This window comes from Salmo salar, chromosome 24, assembly GCF_965601325.2.
Source record: "Salmo salar chromosome 24, fSalSal1, whole genome shotgun sequence".
Taxonomy (NCBI): domain Eukaryota; kingdom Metazoa; phylum Chordata; class Actinopteri; order Salmoniformes; family Salmonidae; genus Salmo; species Salmo salar.
The window spans coordinates 38120939-38133197 of record NC_138314.1 but is presented as its reverse complement, the minus strand read 5'-3'; the positions used below and the strand labels follow the sequence as shown (position 1 = coordinate 38133197).

Genomic DNA, 12259 nt, shown 5'->3' with positions numbered 1-12259 from the left:
ACTGGTCACCATAGCAGCACCCACTTGTAGCACTCGCTCCAGCAGGTATATCTCACTGGTCACCTCCAAACCCAATTCCTCCTTTGGTCGTCTTTCCTTCCAGTTCTCTGCTGCCAATGACTGGAACGAACTGCAAAAATCTCTGAAGCTGGAGACTCATATCTCCCTCACTAGCTTTAAGCACCAGCTGTCAGAGCAGCTCACAGATCACTGCACCTGTACATAGCCCATCTGTAAACAGCCCATCTATCTACCTCATCCCCATACTGTATTTATTTATTTATCTTTCTCCTTTGCACCCCAGTATCTCTACTTGCACATTCATCTTCTGCACATTTACCATTCCAGTGTTTAATTGCTATATTGTAATTACTTCGCCACCATGGCCTATTTATTGCCTTAACTCCCTTATCTTACCTCATTTGCATTCACTGTATATAGACTTTTGTTTTCTTTTTTCCTACTGTATTATTGATTGTATGTTTTGTTTATTCCATGTGTAACTCTGTGTTGTTGTATTGTGTTGAATTGCTATGCTTTATCTTGGCCAGGTCACAGTTGTAAATGAGAACTTGTTCTCAACTAGCTTAACTAGCTGGTTAAATAAAGGTGAAATAAAGGTGAAATAAAAATATATATATATATGAAATGGTGATTAATGCATTAATGATATCAATTTTGTCAGTAATAGGGCCGGAATCTAAATTCATTATTTGGGGGAGAGAAGAGGAGACACAACCCTTCAGTGATGTAACAGCTTTCCAAAATGTAGCTGGGTTCCCTGTACATTCAGATAGTGTATTAACATAATATCTAATTTAGCTTTTTTAACTAGTTTTACAAACAGATTTCTCAATTGCCTGAAAGACTGCTGATTCTGTGAATCTCTGTTGTGTATGACTTCAGATAGCGCTGAACTGAACCAAGGGCAATACTTATTTTTAATTCTCCGTTTTTTAAAGGCAGCATGTTTATCTACAATACAATTGAAACATTTGAGAAGTGGTTCAGAGCCAACTCTGGGTCAGGTATAGATGCAATACAATCAAAGTCACCAAAATAAAGATCACAAAAAAAGGCCTGTTCATTGAAATGATCAAAATTCCTCTTGTTAATAAAACAAGGTTTGGATCTAGGCATCTGTATATCCCTGACACATACAATTGGTCACTAATATCCATAGCAAATACCCCACTCCCAGAATATTTCTCTGGAGTATTTGTAAATATGAGGTCAATCAAAGTCGATTTCGTAGGGTCCTTTAAGTTTGGATGAGTGGGCTTTGCAATCAGCTGGGTCAAATTTAGATTAGTACAAAAATCCTTTAAACAGTCAGCATCCTGCATTCGCCATGCCAGATTAAAATCTCCAGTGATCAACACCTCTGGGGTAGTAATGGCAATTCAATCAGTGAATTTGTTTAGTACACACTTCTTGGCAGAGGGTGGACGATAAATTCCTATGACTGTTATTTTTGAGTTTGAACCCAACTGAAGACTTAAAGCCAATAATTCAAATAGTTTAGGACTGGAGGTAGCCTTTAACAGAGACACAGAAATAAGATTATTTGTGTAAATAGCAACACCACCACCTTTGCCCTTCCTATCTTTTTTCTAATAGGTATCCAATCTTTGAGTCTCCTGTTGTTCTGAAATTTCAAAGTAATCTGACTTGTATTGAAACTCTGTGTGATTTTAAATGCAGAAAATGTTCGACATTTTTACATCTCAACATTCATAGTTTATTACCTAAAATTGATCATGTCAAGATCTGGGCCTCTCAGATATTTTTATTTGATCTGAAACCTGGTTAACTGATAAAACCCTGGACTCTGAGGTTGCTATGGATGGATACAATGTGTTTAGGAAAAGAAAACAAAGTCGGAATGAGAAATTACATTTCTCCAGTTAGCACCATTAGGCATGTCACCAAAGAGGACTTATATGTAATGCTAATATTGTCCTCACATCGATTTAGTTGACCAAGAACCTTTCCAATGTTTGATGACAACAGCAGGGAGCCATTTTCCCCCAGGTGAATTCCGTCTTCCACAAAGTAGCCAGGTGTCATGACGTTGGCCTCTTTGAGTACAGGGAGGACAGTTGACCCCCTCCCCCCTTGCACCATCCCCCAACCTACCTTCCCAGGCCCTGTGTGAAAGGGTTGTAAAAACTCTAAGAGGAGAATCTCTTGCCACATGGCCCATAGAGAGACACAGGAAATTCTTCCAACTCACAGAATTGGGGAGTCAAGCGACCTTTGTGTTCTGGAGAAGGTATGGAAGATTGGTGAAGAATCCAGCTACGAACTGGTCCGCTTGGTACAATTTTGTGATACTCAGAAGAGACAATATAGCCATATTACCATAAAACTGTTTATATAATAGCCTCAGCGATGAGACTTGCATCCACATGGTTGTATAGAATGTATTAATAAGGATAAAGCTTTTGTAATACATTGAGATGCTATGTACTGATGTTAATGTGATAGAATTGTATTCCTGTACCAAGCTTAACTCAGTCATCGGCACCCTCCCAGGGACACAGACAGGACCAGGCGTCATGTGACATGTTCACTATAAAACCCACCCTGATTTACATTTCTAATAGACCCGGCCTCCACTCCATTGCGAGAAGTTGGCCAATAGGTTTGACCATCCAATTCCTCTACTGAAAGTGAACTATACCACGTGGTTAACTTTTAGACTATTGATACCGACAGAATAAGAACAAGTCTTTGATATTAATTATTAGTCTGCAGCTAAGTAAATTATATCATTGAACGCGAAGACCAACGAAACATCCATTCTATGACGACATTAATGAATGTCGCTTTGAAAGATCCATTCTAACCGAGAGAGAGAGAGAGAGAGAGAGAGAGAGAGAGAGAGAGAGAGAGAGAGAGAACTCTCCAACAGAACGACGCTCCAACAAGGATCCCGATGACACACTGAGCGTAAATGTATATTGATTGCAATTGTTCTCGAATGAGTGAGCGTTCATGTGCAAAGGATTAGCATATCAATTGTTAATATTAATGAACTCTGTAGGGTCTTCTCAGCTGCCCTTTATGACCCATTGTTCAACAAGACACCAGCCATGCCTGTTAGCCACTAGGGCACATTACTCTACCAATTCTTTGTGATGATAATTACTGTTTGTATACTTTCTGTGAATTACTTAGTTTAGTAAATAAATGATTTTAAGACAATTGATGTATGGATGACTCTTAGTAAAGGCTGGGTTCGTGCAGATACAACAATTTACGACGTTTGGAATGAGACTGGACGCGAGGTAAAATACACCATTTAAACCAGAAGATAATCGGCCTATACTATAATAGAATATAATATATAATGTTATAATATAGGAAAGTTATATTAGGAAAATTATAACTTTGTAATCTGAATATTTTCCTTGGTGCCCCGATCTCCTAGTTAATTACAATTAAACGATGAATCAGTTTGATCGCGTGATAATAATTACAGGGAGTTAATTGATAAACATGTCTTCAGTTTAATGGTACCCCAAAGACACGACACAGGCCTATTCCAGAAGGAGTCAAAATTGTCAACGAAGGACTTTCCCAAGTCCTTGGTCAGACGCATTAGCCACTGGTGAAGAGACCAAAGATGGCTAAAACACTCAATCCCACAACAGCGAGGAGATGGAATTGGGCCCGAGACAATTACATGTTCTGCTAATTTCTGAGCATTTTCCAAGAGCTGTAAGAAATTGTCTCTTAGCTTTACAGATTTCACACGCATAATATCATTAGACCCAATGTGCAACATAACTGTTTTCAGAGCAGGAATCTGTTTCTTGATGGTGGGCATTACTTCTGATAAATCCAATACCCTAGCTGCAGGAAAACAAAGTGTACGGGTATTTCAGACTTCCACCAATCTAACCATGAAGCTTCCCATAATAATGTTTGATGGCTGTTGTCCATTTCGAGCTAGAGTCCTCAGCCCAACCATAGCCCCACCAGGGGCTCCTCTAACTCGCACCCACAAATGACAGGAATTTCAGAGCCCACCGTAGACCCCGGTGAAGCAGAACCCAACTTAGACCCCGGCAATGCCTTCACAACGTTGGCCGATATGGAAGGTACCTCCGACACTCCATGAGAAGATGGTGCCGGTACATCAGGCTACAGAGCAGCGAAGCTATTGAATGTCGGCAGCCCATTCATGAATCCCGTCACCGCAGAGGGCTCAGAAAGTGGAGGACACCGCCTTCGAATTCCGTGATGAACGGCGACATGACTCCCTGTACAGCCAGCCAGGTCCAGGAGAGGATCATCCCACGATTCAGCAACAAAGGTCCCGCCAACTCCATTCTCAGATGGTAGGCGAAGGCGAGACTCCCGTCAGCCCAGCACGATGCATGGCCCTCGGAGTGAAGGCAAATGAGAAAAATCGCAGGTCTTGGCTTTCCCAGGAGCCTGTGCAAACCAGCAATTTGTATGCCCAGTGTAACGTTTTCTGTTCTATAACCCCCCGCCAGCAGGCAATTGTTGCACTGAAAGTCAGGGTGTTGGACTTCATCCCGGAACAGGGCGAAGTATATACAACTCCTGCTGCGTTGATAGCACACCTCCTGCTGCGTTGATAGAACACCTCCTGCTGCGTTGATAGAACACCTCCTGCTGCGTTGATAGAACACCTCCTGCTGCGTTGATAGAACACCTCCTGCTGCATTGATAGAACACCTCCTGCTGCGTTGATAGAACACCTCCTGCTGCGTTGATAGAACACCTCCTGCTGCGTTGATAGAACACCTCCTGCTGCATTGATAGAACACCTCCTGCTGCGTTGATAGAACACCTCCTGCTGCGTTGATAGAACACCTCCTGCTGCATTGATAGAACACCTCCTGCTGTGTTGATAGAACACCTCCTGCTGCGTTGATAGAACACCTCCTGCTGCATTGATAGAACACCTCCTGCTGCGTTGATAGAACACCTCCTGCTGCGTTGATAGAACACCTCCTGCTGCGTTGATAGAACACCTCCTGCTGCGTTGATAGAACACCTCCTGCTGCATTGATAGAACACCTCCTGCTGCGTTGATAGCAACGAGTCCTCCATTGTTTGCCTGCTGGTGAAACGTCGTTCTCTCTCTCTCCTCGGACAACGGCTCGATGAGTGACCACCGAGACCTTCCTTTACCCACAGAGCCCTGGCGGAGTGGTTACGGTCATGGATGAGTGCAGAGCGGGCGGTGTAGTCAAAGTGCTAACACCATGTGGTCGTTGGGCGGTCATGATGTATTGCTGAAGCTATCAAGCTAAAAGCAGTGGTCAGAGCTTAATCATTGCTTTAAAGCAGTGCGTCTTTGTGACAGTGGTCACCGTGCAGTTCTTAAAGTCTCTGGTAGTTTGTTGCTAGTGAATAACCAATCCCTTTCATAGTGTGCAGATTAATGGAAGAATACAATGAACAATATTAATGTGTTGTGTGTCAACAAAGTTACAGACACGGCAACCAGTGGAAGTGCAATTCAAGTGCAGGTTGAGTCAGAGTATGTGATGTATTATAGTAGCCCTGTAACATAGTCTATGTTCCAAATGGCACCAGATTCCCTATATAGTACACTACCAGAACCCTATGGACCCCAGGAAGAGTATCTGCTGCTTCTGCAAAAGCTAATGAGGATCCAAATCAACACATAATACAAGTAGTGCATTATAATGGAAATAAGGTGCCATATTTAAGACACACTGATAGTGTAGCCTACCCTCTGTTCCCTGTGGCGGTGGAGCTCAGGTCCAGGTACTGCAGGCATCTACAGGCCACAGCTACAGCCTTAACACCAGCATCACTCACCTTACCGCAGCCACTTAGATCCAACAACCTGACACACACACACAGACACACACACAAACGTGTGAAACAGGAGTGAATGACTGAATGTATGAGTGATTGACTTACAGGCTGGCTGTTTGCGTATACACAGAAGCATACCTGATGTGGGGAGCGTGGGTGCTGATCTTGTGCAGGCTCATGTCAGTGACTCCAGGGCAGGAGCTGAGGGTCAGCCGCTGGAGGTCAGGGCACTGCAGGAGGACCTGATGAACTGTCTGATCACTCACCTATACAGGTGGGATGAACATCAATGACTACTAAGCACACACACACACACACACACACACACACACACACCTTACTGCGTGCAGTCCAGTCAGGTTAAGGGAGTGAAGGCGTTTGAGTCGTGACGTCACCAGGGTCAGATAGGGGTGAGTGACCTTAGGGATCTGGCCGATGTTCAGAGTCTCCAGCCCAGGACACAACTCTGACACTGTGTTCAGACATGAGGGACTGATAGACAGGCAGCCAAACACCTCCAACCTGCGCAGACTGGTCAACACACATTAAAATAAACTAACAAGTTACCACACACACACACACACACACACACACACACACACACACACACACACACACACACACACACACACACACACACACACACACACACACACACACACACACACACACACACACACACACACACACACACACACACACACACAAACGCACATCAAAGTACAAAAGCCTTTTCCACACTTTTTTGCAACTCACCTGTCTCTGCATCTTATGACAAGGGCATTCAGGGCTTCATCTGTAACTTGGCAACCATTAAGAACAACAGTCTTCAGGCTGCAGACATGAGTTATAAGCCATGTTATTTCATGTTATCTGAAAGCCTTGTTAGACGCATATGATTTTGTAACAACATCAAACTGCGATATCATCAAATGTGATCATTTTTACATTAACCATGTGTTGGGGCGGCAGGTTGCCTAGTGGTTAGAGTGTTGGACTAGTAACTGAAAGGTTGCAAGTAAAAATCTGTTGTTCTGCCCCTGAACAAGGCAGTTAACCCACTGTTCCTAGGCCATCATTGAAAATAAGAGTTTGTTCTTAACTGACTTGTCTAGTTAAATAAAGGTAAAATAAAATGATGGTAATGGCACTACGGCCTACCCAGTGCAGGTGTCAGTCAGTGCTTTGATGCCCGTGTCAGTCGCTCTGCTCCAGCTGACATCCACACAGGTCATGTGATCACAGTGTTGACCACTCAGAGTCAGCACCAGGTCACCATGGAGACCAGGCCCACTGCAGCTTGTCACACTCAGCACCTGCAGCCAATGAACGGGATGAAAATAACTGTGTTTTTGTTTCCTTCACATTATTACAGTTCTCAATCTTTCTGTACAACACAGCAGTTGGTACAGTAGGTGACAGGTTAAAACTACCTCCAGAGAGGCTTGACTTAGTTTGAAAAACTCCTCTAGCCCGCTCTGGGTGATTGACAGTCCGCTGCACCTGTAGATAGTCAGGCTTCGAGGATTACGCCCACCCACACTGCTCAGCCATTGGTCAGTTAAAGATGAGCTGTTCTCCACACTAACAACCTGCCCTAAAGAGAAATACAGTTTAAAAGAATTAATTTTTTTTACTTTGATATAAGTATTATGGGTATACTGTTGTTTCTGTGTGTGTGTGTGTGTGTGACTTTACAGCTCTCGTTAACTCCTGTTTCTCCAGAGAGTCTTACTAGGGGACAGCTGGGGACAGAGGAAGACCCACACACACTCACTCACTCGTTCATTCACTTCCTCAGAGACTTACATAGTGTGTGGTCATTGGCCAGTCGGAGCAAGTGGAGGCAGACCTGGGCCACTGTAGACAGATCTCTGTGTGGCAGGAGTGACAGTATGGACACCCATACCTCATCAGGGAGAGACAGCCACTGTACACTGCCCCCTACAGGCTGGGGGAGAGAGTGTATTCTACTGATTACTCAACACACACACCAGTACACAACACTCAACACACACACCAGTACACTACACTCAACACACACACCAGTACACTACACTCAACACACAGACCAGTACACTACACTCAACACACAGACCAGTACACTACACTCAACGCACACACCAGTACACTACACTCAACACACACACCAGTACACTACTGTACACTCAACACACAGACCAGTACACTACACTCAACACACACACCAGTACACTACACTCAACGCACACACCAGTACACTACACTCAACACACACACCAGTACACTACACTCAACACACACACCAGTACACTACACTCAACACACACACCAGTACACTACACTCAACGCACACACCAGTACACTACACTCAACACACACACCAGTACACTACACTCAACGCACACACCAGTACACTACACTCAACACACACACCAGTACACTACACTCAACGCACACACCAGTATACTACACTCAAAACAGACACCAGTACACTACCATCAACACAGACACCACAGATGTACATAACCAGTGCTCAGCTGTTTGACTGTTTAGCGGTCAGTAATGAAATACAGTATAGAAATGCATCTTACTGCCAGTTTGAGAGCCCTGGTCACAGGAATATTAGTTGCATTGGTATTCACAGCACTGCCTAAAGACGTACAAAATGCTTTACATCAGGCATGTGTGATACAGATACAAAACAACATACCAGTTATGGTGGGTGTCCACTTAAAGTTGACTAGCAACAACAAATGGGACCTAAAAGACCCACAACATTTTCCCAAGAAGAGGCAAACAAAAGAAAAACCCACAACAAACAAAGACAGGAAGCAAACCAAAAAGTGGAGCAAAACAAAAACAGGGAAACCAAATGAAAGACCTGCAACAGTAAGGGTGTGTCTGTGTCTATGCGTGTGTCTGCGTGTGTCTGCGTGTGTGTGTGTGTGTCTGGGTGTGTGTGTGTGAGTGTAATCTCGCTCTCATTCTGTCTAAATCCGTGAAGAGTCTTATGACTATTGCGAGGTTGTGAGGGGCGAAATTAATTTCAAACCAAGACCTTGAGTTTCCCCAAAAAACATAACATGCATTATGTAACTTCTTCAGCCTTTTATGCCCTGCATTCTGGATTCTGGATTCTTGTATAACTTTGCTTTCTAAGAAACTGGGTTCTGTAATAATTAGTGACTACTTGGAGTTATAATAATACAGGTTGAATTAACTTGTTTATCTATTACTGTGGTAATTACACTTTATACTTGATAAAGGGTTTAGTCAGACAGTATACTACAGATAAAAAGGTATCTATAAACTAAGATTTGATATACTATAAACTGTTCCACATACATTATAATGTGCATCAGTGGACATATAGTAATCTGGTGTAGCAGTTGTCTCTGCTGTGCTCACCCAGAGGGAGCTGAAGAGCTGCTGGTGGTCTGGGTCCAGAACAGGAACCTTCAGATGGGGATGTCTGTTTAGACACTACACCTGCTGAGTGGGGTCTGTTGGGGAGCTGGGACCTGCAGCCAAAGGAGGGAGATGTCAGTGACAGTTCATCTAATCTGTCTGGCTACAGTAGTATGTAGAGTTGTGTTGTCTCTCTTGTCGTGACGTGTGTTTTGTCCTATATATATCTTTTATTTATTTTTAATCCCAGCCCCCGTCCCTGCAGGAGGCCTTTTGCCTTTTGGTAGGCCGTCATTGTAAATAAGAATTTGTTCTTAACTGACTTGCCTAGTTAAATAAAGGTTAAATAAAAATAAATAAATACAATCTCTAGAGGTCAGGCTATTAACTAGGAACTAAATGGAAGCAAAAGGGTGAAAATGGGGAGGGACTAACCTGACCTTGTCCAATAACATTTTTTTTATTTTATCTAACTAGGCAAGTCAGTTAAGAACAAATTCTTATTTTCAATGACAGCCTAGGAACAGTGGGTTAACTGCCTTGTTCAGGACGACAGATTTTTACCTTGTCAGCTCGGGGATTCAATCTTGCAACCTTCCAGTTGCAACCTTCCTGCTGCACCAATGCCCATTATCACTGCAAAACTTTGTCAGTTGCTAAATGTTTTGCTACTTTACTATGGTGTGCACTAATGAGTACTGCCCCTATGTATAGGACCTTCCACCCCCCCGGGATATGGATGCCTGATGAAGACCTAAGGGTTGAAACGTTGTAAATAAATATCACCTGGGAGCATGAGCAGCAGTGTGTGATGTTTTCCTTTCTGTTTTCCATGAGTCTGTCTACAACTCCAGCACCTGCGGAAAGTACCTGGATGTGCGGATGTTCTTCAGGTTTTGTACACTAATGAATACACGCATGATGATGTCTTTCTGAGTGCAGGTGCAGTCCCGCTGATAGACTACAGAGGGCAGTGTGACGCCCTTTGAGTGTGACTTGCCACAGGGCAGCCTCCAGTGTTCTTAGTGGAATGAAAAAAGTGCCAGTACTCACTTACATTTTTTACAAAAAATTGTGTTATGCCATTTCGGAGACGCTTTTCTCATGAAAGATGTTAACATGGCAGCACTTCTCATGAAAGATGTTACCGTGGCAACACTTCTCCATGAGTGAAGGATGACCAGGAGAGGCTTGACCTTTCCCAGAACCTCCAGGAATGACCGCGACCTCTGACACGAGCCTGACTCCTGACACCAGGTTGACCTCCACTGCTCTTGGGCTGCATCACTGACCAAAGGCAAACAAAGAACACACCCAGAGATATCATGGCACAGTCTCTACAACGCACAGAGCTGTATGTAATGAGTGTGTACGTCATCGCTAGGTAAGGTATGTATGCTGTTTTATTTCACGTCTGAATAGGATGCTGGTCCTATATTAGAGACATACCTCTACCGTTCTTCACTTCTGAACTCTTGAATGGTGCACGCCTCCCCTCGTTGTGGATGTCCTGATGGACATGTTGCTTAGCAACCACCAGCTCAGCACTCAGAGGTTGCTCAGAGGGGTCAGCCGTTTGGTCAGCAGGTAGAGTCATGACGTCAGCAGGTAGAGTCATGACGTCAGCAGGTAGGGTCATGACGTCAGCAGGTAGGGTCATGACGTCAGCAGGTAGAGTCAAGACGTCAGCAGGTAGGGTCATGACGTCAGCAGGTAGGGTCATGACGTCAGCAGGTAGGGTCATGACGTCAGCAGGTAGGGTCATGACGTCAGCAGGTAGGGTCATGACGTCAGCAGGTTGGGTCATGATGTCAGCAGGTAGGGTCATGACGTCAGCAGGTGCTTGGTTCTGCTCTGTTCTGAGGTGGTCCAAACAGGACACACACAGCAGATACTCCTCATACACACTCAGGCCCTCTGACACCCAGCCGTTGGCTCCCCAATCTAGATGTTCACCCTCTAGTGCGACCCTAGAGGATCCATAAGGTATGATCCTACTGGTTCCCTCAAGGCCTGTTTTTGGGTCCTCCTCCTCCACCACCGCCGCCTTCTCCTCTTCGTGTTCCTGCATTCCCAAAACTCTGTCCTTTCTCTCTCCACAACCCCCTTCCCTTGATATGAGGTCATGGGCTCTGGATAAAGGACCATATCCAGGCAACCATAGGACAGTGTCACTGTCCACTGAGGAGCAACAGGTTGTAAGGGTACTGTCTCTGTCTCTTAGGCTCTCACTGATGGAAACACCATCTCTCCCCTCAGGATGAGGAGCTATTGGTTTGTGGGTAGTCTGGTCTGCCTGAGGGTTGTCTAGACCAAGGAAACGTGGTTGGTCATTGTTATCCTCTTGTGGCCCAGAGGACAGGACCAGCTCCTTATACCCAGGGTTCTCTTTAAACTCAGGCCCAGAAAACTCACGGCCACCTGGGGTGTGGGAGAGAGTGTGGCAGGGCAGTGGGGTGGTGTATGGTAGCCTGGTCAGAGGCTCTGATTGGCCTACCATATTTTCTCTCACACTTCTGCTTCTGACAAGATTGTGAAAGGTTCCAATGGGGGAGACAGCAGCTCTTCCACCGACCTCGAGTCGAGGCGCAGCTGAAGTAGAGTACAAACGTGGGGAGGAAGGGGAGGTTCTGCGGAGATTGTGCCCATCCTGACTGCTCCCGAGGAAACTCTTAGCCCAGTCCAACACATGGCGTAGCTTCTGCTGCTCAGTCAGGACTGAGTCCTCCAGGAGACCGGAATACATCTGCAGAGAACTCTCCCCTCTAACACTCACTGTTAGACCCAGGACTCCTCTCTGACCCTCTGGTTACACCCTCTGACCCTCTGGTTACACCCTCTGACCCTCTGGTTACACCCTCTGACCCTCTGGTTATACCCTCTGACCCTCTGGTTACACTCTCTGACCCTCTGGTTACACCCTCTGACCCTCTGGTTACACCCTCTGACCCTCTGGTTACACCCTCTGACCCTCTGGTTACACCGTCTGACCTTCTGGTTACACTCTCTGACCCTCTGGTTACACCCTCTGACCCTCTGG

General features: G+C 45.0%; 1 long non-coding RNA gene across 1 annotated transcript; it reads right to left on the bottom strand.

The window, feature by feature from the left end:
- Positions 1 to 7266: 7266 nt before the first annotated feature.
- On the bottom strand, positions 7267 to 10501 carry LOC106585862 (uncharacterized). The gene is made up of 4 exons (XR_014382565.1): positions 9220 to 10501; positions 8403 to 8461; positions 7639 to 7780; positions 7267 to 7426 (listed from the first exon to the last, which is right to left on the bottom strand). It is a non-coding gene; the product is annotated as an uncharacterized LOC106585862 (long non-coding RNA).
- Positions 10502 to 12259: the final 1758 nt, after the last annotated feature.